This window comes from Malania oleifera, chromosome 2 (genome assembly GCF_029873635.1).
Source record: "Malania oleifera isolate guangnan ecotype guangnan chromosome 2, ASM2987363v1, whole genome shotgun sequence".
NCBI lineage: Eukaryota > Viridiplantae > Streptophyta > Magnoliopsida > Santalales > Ximeniaceae > Malania > Malania oleifera.
In genome coordinates this window covers 5,395,479-5,408,807 of record NC_080418.1, presented here as the reverse complement: position 1 = coordinate 5,408,807, position 13,329 = coordinate 5,395,479, and positions in this window count along the sequence as shown.

Genomic DNA, 13,329 nt, shown 5'->3' with positions numbered 1-13,329 from the left:
TATTTGTAGTGTGTGTGTAACGACCCAAATTTTTTATACAGCGGAAGATCTCAAATATATTTACTAGAGTACTAAAAACCTTTTATTATAACAATATTTCCAATATAAAATATTATCATCCGTAAAATTCTAAAACATTAAAAACACAACTAATTTAATATCTATTATAAATAACTCTTCTATCCCACCCACGCTTTCGTTATGCTACTCTGATTTCGGTTATACTCTTCAAGGTATCTAAAATGTAAAATAATAATGGGGGTGAGACACCTCTCAGTAAGTATGGAGTATACTATCATCAATGTATGGCTAAAATGAGTTTTAGTGTAAAAATAATTTAATTATAGTTTTATTTTAATAAAAATATCATTGGAAATTTGTTTATCACATATATACTTGTTAGGAGAGATATCAACAAACAACCATTGCGGAATAATTCTTCTCCCTATATGCAAACAAATATAGTATATCTCTACTTTTATATGTGCTATAAATAATAAGAAAAATAATCAATTACACCAACTCACAAGAATACAAGCAATTTTTTATGTAAAAAACTTCCCTAGTCTGAGGAAGAAAAACCATAGGACCTAGTCCAGTTGAAACTTCCACTATCAACCAAATAATGGGTATACTAAGTATTCTCTAATCGCAATTAGAGGTTACAAATATATATCTCATCAAGATATCAACAATCTTGGCAAATACAAAGAGAATTAGAGAGAATATACCAAAATTGCGGTTACTGTTCACGGGCAAAAATCCAAACTCTTGAGCTCAAAATCCGATCTCCACCGTTCATATTTTAGCTCCTTGAGTTGTGAACCTCTCCTCTAAATTTCAGCTTGATCGGACCACAAACGAAATGGGATCAGAGTCTTGATGAAATCTGTGTAGCATGAGAAAAATCACGTTTTTCTTTCTTTCTTTTGAGAAGTGACGGCTCCTCTCTTCTCCTCTATCTTTTTATTACTTCCTTTAGGTTACCACATTAAAGGGTTGGGTTTTGGGCTTTCCTCCACATGGAAGGAAATAACCCAACGAATCTCCCCCTTTCCGACTATGTGAAGGGAATCGTCATTCCGGCGATCGAACAACAAACTTCAAGCTTCTCCCTTGGTAGTGTCTTTGTCAATGTATCAGAACCATTATCATCAATGTGAACCTTCTCAAGTTCAAGTAACTTATCGTTCAATGCATTTCTGATCCAATGGTATCGTACATCAATGTGCTTCGATCTTACATGGAAACTGGAATTCTTAGCAAGATAAATAACACTCTAACTATCACAAAACAACACATACATCTGCTGCTTGAAACCAAGTTCTCTCAAGAACTTCTTTGCTCATAACAACTCTTTAGTCGCTTCTGTTGCTACAATGAACTCTGTCTCTATCGTAGAGAAAGGAGTACACCTCTAAAGTCTCGATTGCCAAGCTATAGCCCCACCTACAAAAGTTATCAAATAGATCGAAATAGACTTACGAGTATCCACATCCCCAGCCATATCTGCATCTGTGTATCCAACTAACAATGGTTGTCTATTTCTTAACCCAAGTCTCAAACTAAAAGTGCCTCGAAGATACCTCATGATCCACTTTACTGCATTCCAATGCTCTCGTCCTGGGTTTGACAAGAATCGGCTAACTACTCCAACTGCATAGGCTATATCTAGTCTCATGCAAACCATTGCATAAATCAAACTTCCTACTGTTGAGGCGCAAGGAACTCTTTTCATTTTTTCCTTTTCCTTATTTGTAAAAGGACACTTTTTTGAACTTAATCTGAAGTGGATAACAAGAGGAAAGCTAACCACTTTAGTTTTGTCTATATTGAACCTCTGAAGCACTTTCTTAATACCTTTAAATTAAATAAAAACCTCATTTCTTCAAAATAATTGACCATAATTATTAAAATTTAATAAAGGTATGACTTTCACTACTATAAAAGGGGCATCCCGAGAGGAGGCAAGCATCACTTTGTCATTCATTCTTATTATCGCAGTAAGCTTGGCCTCCCACACTCCCTAACATAGGCATCAAAGTCATCCTCCGAAATACACCTCAGGTCATCCAAGTAACTTTTTATAATTCTTTGCAGGTGGTCACGATCAGAGATCAGTCCATGTTGTGCATCCAATTTTTAGTAGCAACACTATCTGTGTTAGCATTTCGTAAATAGTATTTTTTTTCTTTTATCAGCAGTAGTGTCCCAACTCTTAATAAACTAAATTTATTGATACATCTAAATTTTGATATAATTAAAATGTTCTTTCTTCTATTTTATTTATGTTTATGAATTATTAAATAAATAAAAATAATGACGTTCATAAAAAGGGAAAAAAATGATGCAAATAATAATTATAACTATATAATATAAGATTTAAGTCACTTTGTGCAGATATGAGATTGAGATTGTTGTCTTTATTGAAGTTGTCCCATTCCCACAAATCTAGGGTATGGATATATATAGCCACATGCACACACACAAAAATATCTTTAAAAAAGACAACATATGAAGCAATGATAATAACTAACATTAAGGTTATGTTTGGTTCGTGAATATATATATATATATATATATATATATATATATATATATGTTCCAAAAGCTCCCCAAATTTTTTTTTTTTTCAACAAGCTCAATTTTTTTAAAAACAAACTTATAATATCTATTTTTTATTTTTCAAGAAAAGCCTCGAAACTTATAAATCTATGAATCTGTCATTTATATGATAACATGAGTAGGGAGACATTAGTAAAACTAAGTTTGAAGAGTTGATGAGTACTGAATTTAAATAAGATTTATAAATTACTTAAATATTAATTTGACCCGATCATTAAATCAAAATACTAAATTATTTTAGATAATTAGTATCTAACATTGGACATACGTTCTCTTTCACTTTCGAGATTATAACGATTAACAAGAAAACATAAATTAAAGTTTTTAATTTAACATAAATTAATAAAGATAAAATATTTTTTATACAAAAATAAAAATAATTTTAATTTTAACTAGGGTGCTAATTTTTTTTGTGTAATTATTATAAAGAGTTGTTATAAAATGATGATAATCATCAAATATGATTTTGAATTTTATGTGTAATTTAATAATTATAACAAAATAAAATCTTCCATTTTTATTTATTTTCAGATAGAATTTATTTTCTCGTTAAAATCACTAAATATATAAATTTGTCTAATTTTCAAAAATAAATTATGACCGGAAATAAAACAGGAATTTTTTTTTAAAAAAAATCTTCTACCATCATTAATTAATTTGAAATTTTCCTAATTGAGAAAACTCCAAATTCAGAAGGAGAGAGGCTTTTGTATTTCTCAATTTAAATATTATATTTTCCGTTGCTGATTTACTCAATTTTCGGTTCAAGTCAAAGTCGCTTCAAAAAACGACCACGTGGGCGCGCGTGGCCAAGGAAATGCCGGTACGAGATTCGCGCCTCGCGATCTGGGCCGTTGGATTTCCTCGATGATCGGGAGAGCCCCACGTGTCCCGACCCAGCAAGACAACCATCTAGAAAGGTAACTTTCCTTCTTTTACTTTATATTTTTTTTTTTGACGGTGAGGTTTGTGGAAACTGGAAATTACCTTTTTACGCTTTCCTAAATAAAAAAAACTACTTTCCGAAAAGGAATTTCGGAAAATCTGGGATCCGTGATGAGCCAATGCAAGGGGATGGGATCTGGTGCGACCGAGGTCGTAGCCCACTGATGTCCACGTGGACTTCCTAGGAAGTGGCACGTGTTTGCGTTTATACGTTGGGCTTACCAACTTTATCCTTCACGTTTGACGAGGCCAAACATTATATTAACATGTGTAGTTTTTATTTTTAATTTTTCAAAATTACAGAAATTAGTAAAACAGACCACTTCGGTAACTAATTTTAATAATAATATCAGAATTTAAGACATTATTTTACATCATTGTTTAATAAAATTGTTGAATATTGATAAATTTATATGAATAGTATACTATTTATGAAAATTGAATGTAGTAGATAAAATTTCAAAAATGTTACGAACACGTGCATATGATATAAATATATTTGCGGCGAATCAATTTAAATATAAAATTAATTTAAAAATAAAATATAGATATGGAACATACTAACACTGAAAAATAATTTAAAATATAAAATTTGAATAAAATTTAAATACTTATAACATATATGAAATTGAACATATATTAAATTTACATACATTTATTGTATTGTATATATATTATATTAAATATTTTAAAAATAATTTCAATCATTTTTCTAATTTTAATGTAAATAAAAATGTAACACGATATATATATATATATATATATAATATTGCTTTATTTTCAATAATATAAATTAAAATTAATTCTATAATTTTATTGGATGTAAATATAAATCAAATATAAAGAAAGCGTGAACTAAAAGTTTAGATTAATTTTATAATATAAGAGTATTGAAAAAGAACGTGTTTCATTATTTCCAACTCTCTTGTACAAATATAAAATTTGAAAAAATGTGAACTAAAAATAATACTAATCATAGCATTTAGTATTGTTTGAGTAGTTTAGTTAGTTTAGTTCCCCAACACATTAAAAAATGTGAAATAATGGTACTCAAATGTATTATGCTCATTGACAGTAAAAGCACACGCTAAATTACAATCGACTTTTGAGTACATTTCTTTTAGCACATGTGATATTGCTTATAAAGTGTATAATTTTCTCTTTTTTAAAATTAAGGCTTATTTGCCCTTTTGGCCTTAACTATTTTGTCAAGCTCTTTCAAGTGGACATGAGATTGTATGCCATAGGCTTGCTCCTTACGGCTATTTGCCAAGTGTCACGGACCCCTAAATAAAACTCGATTAAGGGTTGTGTGGCACTCGTTGAGAGCTCTATCCCAACCGAGTCACTCGATAATCACATGTTCAAGCCTTTGAGAATCCAAGTGCAGGGCTGCCTTTTTTTCTCTCTTGGATGCTCTTATGATCGAACCTAGCTTTTCCCTCTTCTCTTCCTTGAGAGGTCGTGCTTCCCTTGGCTGCTCTCTCTTCCTTCTTGGGTTGTTGTGCTTCCCTCTCTCTCTCTCTCTCTCCCCCGCCCCCCCAAGCTCTCTTATTTTCTAACCCTAATTTCCTCACTCCTTTTTGTCTCTCCTAAGCTCTCACCAATTGGTTCCTTGTTGTTTATGGTGTGGTTCTTATATTTCGGGGGTTTATAAACAAAGGGAGAAAAACATATGGATGTGTTCTTGGTGTAGGGCAATAGTAAAGAGTCGTTGACGAGTACCGAGAGCTAAAAAATCTTAGAGTTTAAAGACTCATCAACGAGTGGATAGACTAGTTGACGAGGGGTCTTCTCTGTCTCGTGGACGAGTACCCTGTTCTCGTCGACGAGTGCTTCTGGGCTGCGAGAAAAAATTTGAATTTTGAATGTAAACGAAGTGATGATTGGGGATTCGGAGGGAAGCCTCTGAGAGCTTGTTATATATGTTCTTCTAGGCATATTTTGACATGTAAGAGAGTAAGAGAGGGGTGAGAGAAGGAGAGAAGATCATTGAGTATGTATCTTTGATTTTCATAGTGAAATCTCATACCGATTGCTCCGATGGATGTAGGCTTTGCCAAACCACGTAATTCCTGGTATCGCTGCTCTTATCTTTATTTTCTTTATATTGCTATGGTTGTGGAATAATCTTGTATTTTACCATTGAGATTGTTGCATATGGTATTGTTTGATCATTTACAATATTTATTTCATTGTGCATTGTTTGAAGAGGTGTTATTTTCACAACATTCCTAATTGTCTCCTCCCTTGTTATTGAAGGTCTTCATCTTTTCAAGAACTATTAATTCCTTTGTCACTTCTGTCGTTTGTATGTTTATACATCTTGTTGGGATTTTGTTCATTATTGGCGAACATTGGGTATTTCCTTTTTAGAGGACTATCTAAAAAATCATCTAGCCATTCGATTGTTGTGAGGGTAGAGGGGAGGTCACGAACCCTTTGCCTTCGCAGTTCATTCTTTGGTCATGTCTTCAATTTCTGAAGGAAATGGAATAGTCTATCATATTCAACCATGTCTTTAATGCCAAGCATCAGGGCCTGGAGCTTTTGTACATAACTCCTTATCGAGCCTGTTATGATTTTGATATAATTTGCCAGCGTACGGGCTGTACTATGATATGTTTTCCAGCGTACGGGCTATGTTATGATATGATTTGCCGGCGTACGGGCCGAGCTATGGATGTGATATGCCAGCGTACGGGTTGTGCTATGATTTACCGGCGTACGGGCCGATGATTTTCACGATATACGTATATATATATATATGCAAAATGATATGATTGATCTGATAATTAATGATATGAGATATCCATGTATCATGGTTTCAGTATATGTTATATGATATCAGAACGTGGTTGGCTTGGTCTCGGCTAGCACTTGCACGGTACCGTTGCTATGTGTCCATGGTTTTCGGCATCATGATATTTGTGTTAACGCCGCTATACGGAGTGGTGTGAGATTGGATGGTCAATGTGGTTTTTAAAGAAGTGTGTGTGATCGCCCTTGGTGTACGAACCAGGTTAGGCAGATCCATCGGAATTACAAACTGTATTTTTGACTTGACAGTGGTAGGCCAAACATTGTCAGATCCCACCTTCGGGCCACACAACCTAGTCTTGTGGGGGTAATACATGACAACAACCAGCTAACCTACTAGGAATGTTTTTGTATTATAATTATTATATGAAATGATATATGTTTATGAAAATGCAGTATATTCTGCCATGATTTGATGATATATGTGTTTTCCCATATTTGATAAAACAGTTATTGAATATGTTATGTATGGTATATGTATAACACGGAATACTCATGTTGCCACACACTGGTATTAGTTTATTTCTCTTACTGAGAGGTGTCTCACCCCTAAATCTTATAAACTTTTCAAGAACCCCAAATAGGAGAGCGGGAAAAGCCCCGCTGATATAGTGCTGTTTATGTGCCCTTTTTGAAGGGTAAGTTTTGTAAGGATAGTTAGATTTTGTAGGGAATGTCCCTAAATTTGATTTTTTGGATGTATATACTGAGATACAGTGATTGTAGTAACTCTGGTATTGTGATGTATGATATGATGAGATGTATATGATTGTATATTTCCTGCTACTTAGGCTTCCGTTTTGTGTTATGATGTATCCCTGGTACCCACAGGTTTAGGTGGATTGTGACCTGCTGAGCTGGAATGTACGATGTTAATTTTATTATTATATATAAAAAAATGTGGAAAATAAGCAGGTCGTCACAAAAACAGTAATATAGAAATATCAGTTACTTATATAGTATCAGACCCTGATGGACCAAATTCAGTCAGCAGAGTATGGTACCATAACTATTTTCAGTTCAGAGTGCAACCACATAACTCAGATAGTATGTGGATTTTTAGTAGTCGATCGTACTTATGTTGTGGACAGGATCCCCGTTAGTTAGGGTTGAGGAGGCCGATCTGACTTTCAGAGTTCAGTTGACTTATCCTAGTCGGCCAGCTAGTGATAGGTCCCGCCTGTGAGCTGCACAACCCTGTCATGAGGGGTTAAATCATGACTTTTAATTATCTATCCAGGGAAAATTTCTCAGTTATTATCTGTAGACATACTTATAAATATTAGAAGTATTATGAATAGAATATTCTAAAAATCAATTTATGTTAAGTAACATAGGTATGAGCTATATTGTGTAATATTTATACGTGTTTTCTCAGACTCAGTTATTTATGACACTTCTAATCAGATTTTACAATTATGTAAACTCATTTGTCACACACTAGCAATAGTATATTTCGTCTTACTGAGCGTTGTCTCATCCCAGTGATTTAACATTTTTCAGGTGATCTAACTAGGCGAGCAAATCAAACTCGTAGATAGAGGGGACTGCAGTACCGCCTTGTTTGTAGGGTGAGTGTTTTTGGGAAGTCATTTTTGGAGTAGTCCCTAGGTCCAAATGAGGGTATTTTGGGAATGGTTATGTATGCAATTTTTTGGGAAAAATTCTGACACTCTCGTATTGTATATATATTGACGTGGTTGTATGTAATCTGCTTCCCACTGTATAGGTGGTTTATTGAGTTCTAGATTCCATAGTCCCTATTTGGCCGTAATGATGGTTTGGTTTATATTAGAAGGTATCAGAGCAGTGAAATTTTACAGTCAATATATGTGGAAAAAAAATGACATGATAAAACAGGTCGTTACAAAAAACATATGTTATAATTCCATGTTTACATTTTTCAAAAACAACAATTCTTAGAATTGTCCTTCTCCTATTGGGTAAAAATTAATGTGGATCAAAGCCCTTCTCTAATCCGAAAATGGCAAGGTAAGAGGCTTTTGTGTGATAATTATGGACAATGGGTGGTGGTTTTTTCAGTCAACTTGAAATTGCCTCGCATATGATTACTAAAGTATGGAGAATTAGATTTAACTTAATGTCCATTTCCATAATATCATATAATTTCGACATTCTAACACGTTTTGTCCTATGCAATTAAGATAAAAATATGTTATACTACCCGGAAGATGCATTTTTGATATATAATAATGTAAAAATAATTAATCATCAATCATAATATTCAAAGAAACATCAATATAATTCAACATTTTAAAATTCATACAATGAGTGGAAATGAATGAAGTAGAGGGTTGGACACTATCTCTTTGAAGAATAAATTTCTGCAGATTAAGTGAAAGACACCTCACTTCAAATAACACCCTAAAACCCTTTCAAAAGAAGAAAAGTGTGGTTTTCTCTCTCTTTGTCCCTTCAAATAAAATCCCTTTTGAACCTTTTAAAAACTTTGAAAAACCTCACCTTGCCACTACTTGGATGTCCTAAACTTGCCTACAAAAGACCCTTTTATAAACCTTCAATGGAATGGATGGAAGACCTATTTTGAATTTGAATTTTGAAAATTCAAATTCAAAAATAACAACAAAAAACTATCAACTATCAACTGTTATTGTAGAAGTTGATAGGTGGCATAAAAGAGGCAAGTGATAAAAATTCCCATCCAATCAAAGGAAATAACTTTAAAATTTAAATTTTTTTTGGGTTGATCGACCACCTAAAGGAGTCAATCAACCGCTTATAAGTGGTGTCAACAAGTGGAATTGGAGGGAAGGCCAGTCGACCGTCCTAAGTGGCTAATTGACCACCTAGTGAGATTTTTGTTTTTCTCTTTACTTTTCCTTTGAAGTCTTTATTTGGGTTAAAATTTGTTTCATAAAAATGACTATCTACGGGAATGATAAAAAGGAGTTTTAAAGGAAAATGAATAAAAAAAAAAAAAAAAGCTTAGACTGTCATACTAAGTCAAGAAAACGTATATAGCTTTTTGTTTTTAAGATGATTAAAATTCCACCTACAAATTCTTTAAAAGGGTGAGAGCATCATTCATCATTTTATCAGTGATATAAGCAGCCTCTATATAAATATTAAGAGGTGTTTTTAAATAACCTTTGATGTCTTATAGTTGATTGTTAGGGAAAAATACAGAAAATATTATGTTTGGGAGTATAACTTTGAAAAAAGATACATGAAATACTTAGAAGGATGAGTTTTGGACTCACTAATACTTTGCATCAAGGTCTACCTTTAGTCTTTTAACTTTATTGCTTTGGTTATGAGGTACATCCAAAATTAGGTTTCATAGTCTACATTATTTGTTGATAAATGTTATCTTAGTGAAACTTAAGGTGTAGTAGAAGTTCAAATTATGAGAGAAGCATCATAACTAAAAGTTTTAAGATAAGTAGAAGTAATAAAGAGTACATGAAATACAATTTTAGTCATTATAGGAGGATAATGGAAAAATACTATGCTTAATAGGTAAGAAATTAAGTTTGAGTAATTGTAGATTTTGGTACATTAGATCTATTGTAAGTTGAAAGATAAAATGAAGATGTAATGCACAGTTAAAGCAGAATGGATAAAATAGAGGCATGATTTTTATTATTTTTATCTTTTAGTGATCCTATAATCACATTAAAATTAGAAGAAAATCATGAGAGGATGTGATCAATCTCATCGTTCCCTCTTGATAAATCAATTATTAGCTTTTGTGCATACTAGAATCCAATACCTCCTATTACTACAAAGTCTTACTGTCCATTTATTTCCATTTAAGTCAACACTTGGGAATATTAAGCAAATTGTTGGCTTTTTGAGTCAGATCCCTACTTTGATGCTGACAAAGTACAAGTATCTCATGTGTGCATTTAGTGTTTTTGAACAGGTTCATGATTCAGCACACACATGAGGTAAATGACATGGAAGCGTGAAGGAACATAAAGATCATATTATCCGGTGTATTCCATGAAAACTGAAGAGCAAAAGATGAAGACGTTTATTTTAATTTGTATATGCATTTAATTTTTATATTTTGGTTTGTAATAATTGCATACATCTTGCATAATATAACTTAATGCTCAGACAGGACCATAGATTGATCGTTGGGAAGTCAAAGGTCGACCGACGCCGTATTTTTGGGCTTAATTTAAATGCCTAGGCCATAGACTGACCTTAGGTCCCCAAGCACCATACAACAAATCTCCTGTATCTTAAAAGTTATACTTATATGAACATGGGTGACTTCAAATTAAAATTCGAACTTAAATGCATAATTTGAATGACCTCGATCGACCGAACCCGAAGCTATATAAAAGCCTCGGTCGACCGAACTTGCTAGAGTCAACGATTTGACTACTCAGTCGACTGAACCCGAACCTACATAGTAGCTTCCTTCGACCAAACCTCCCTAGGGTTAAATGTTGACCATTTGGTCGACCATATTAAAAATGAACTCCAACGCTCTGGTCGATCGAATTGGCATGTGGGGAATTCCCAACGTTTTGATCGACCGAACTTCTAGTTATAATATGACCTGGTTGATCGAACTTATGAATTGGTTAATCGAACTCGAGTTGGTCGGCCGAACCTCAAAGGGTTCAAAATCACTCTAATACAGTCGACCAAACCTATAGTTCAAAAGTTCCTTGGTCGACTAAATTTGTCAATATGGTCGACCGAACCTTCAATATGGTTGACCGAAACTCTCGAATTGGAATTTTTTAAAAGCGCTAAAATGTCATTAATTTTTAATTAAACTTTTTCAAAATACCGAGCGTGTCCCCACCAGTTATAATTCTTAGAAAATCTATAAATACCCCCTCATTACTCCAGATTAGTAACTTTGATTAGCCTAACTTTTCTCTTAAATCTTTTTCCTAATCAAAGTTCACCCAGATACTCTTTTACTTGAAAAATCATTTTGGGGTCAAAATTTTCATACTCTCTAAACTCTCTTTCATTTATTTTTTGTAAATCATTTTTAAGAGAGTATTTTATTTGGGCATTTGTTTTTCTATTCACAATACAAATATCTTTGAACTTAACTCCTAAATTCTCCAAATATTTGTCATTTGAATAAATCTTTGTTGGAGAACATAATACTCATTTTTTCATATATTTTATTTGTGCAAAAACTATTTGAAAACCAAACCCTAAGTTCTCTTGCTTATTACTGCAAATATTTTTTGGAGAAGTATTTTATTAGGGTTCAAATCTTTGATGTATTTTATCATATATGTCTTCCATCAAAGATTGAAATATTTGTTTTACACCCTTTCTTTACTGAGTATTATTGCATATCATGTGAGAATACATTTGAGTTTAAATGTGTACATTTTTGTTTGTATTTTTTAGAAGCATTTTCATGTATAAAAACGTTTTTATTGTACTGATTGGGTTCAGCCTAGAATTGAACTAGGGAGTCTCAGCCCCTAAATGAGATCGGTTCGGTTCAGCTCAAAAATTAAACTAGGGAGTCACAACCCAGTAAGTGAGACCGGCTCATTTCAGCGCTAAAATTGAACTGAAATTTTTCTTGCCCCATAAGGAGAGGATGTAAACGGCTTCTGCTCTGCTCGTTTAAGTGAGCAAGGATAGTGTAATCCTTGGGGGGTATGCCCAAGGCGGGGACGTAGACTAGTTTGGCCGAACCTCAATAACAAATATTGTGTGTCCCTCTCTCCCAATCTCATTTAAATTACTGCACTTAATTCAGTATGTGTACGCTTATTTATTTACCGTCATATTTATTTGCATGCACACATTTAAATTAAATGAGATATACTGCACACGTGTATACCTACACTCACAGTTTAATTATTTTACATACACATTTGTATTATGAATGTGATATGATATGTGGTGAATCGATGTAAATGTTTAATTTAGTTAAAATATTTTAAAACCCAATTCATCCCCCCTCTTGGGATCACACTAATTCCAACACAAATATCATACCACACCATGCTAACTATACATATTAGAATGTTGAGAAACTAATAAACATTATGCAGTGATTCCAAATAAATAAATAAATAATAATTAGTTAATTAAATAATAATTATTAATTTAATAATATAATATAATAATATATTAATATAATATAATATAACATAATAATATAATATTATATATATAATATAACCAAACCCTCGGGATGAAGCAATCCTGAGAGCATACCCCCCTTTCATCTCTCTGCGCACACCCCCCACTCTCTCTCTCTCTCTCCTCCGTTCAATCCTCTCTCTCTCCCTAATTTGTCAGTGATAAGTGCGTCGATTATAGAACATTAAATATCACTGCGTTCCATTTCTAGTCACCAACGTTTAAATCGGGGTGATCTCATTGTTAAGGCGTCGTAGGTACCACTATTGGGATAAGATAAATGGAATAGATCATGTCAGTTTATTTTGAAAATATTCTCGATTAAATTGTAGTATTTGGTTTCAAGAATAATATATATGATTTTCTGAGTATTTAGGCTTATAGGAATGAAAATTTTGAATTATTATACGTATATTTTGGGGAATAAATTTTAATTAAATTAAATTACAGAGTTTTGATCAGATTGGGATTTTTGGGAATATATTCTAATTAAGTTAAACTCCAGGGATTTGATCAAATCAGACTTTTTGGGAATATTTTGGAGTTAAATTAAATTGTGGGGATTTGATCATATTAGGGTTTTAAAAATATATTGGGGATTAAATTTAAAAATGAGGAATTGATTATACCTGCGTTATAATTAAATTTACCAATTATATAATTTGAAAATTCTGCAAGCAATTGGTGAAATTATAATTATTGAATAAATCGTGTGGCATGAGATTTAATTATATTTTACTGCATAATTGAATCTGAGTATTTTTGTGGTATTATTGTGAAAATGTGATTTGTACTATTTGATGGAAATACTAG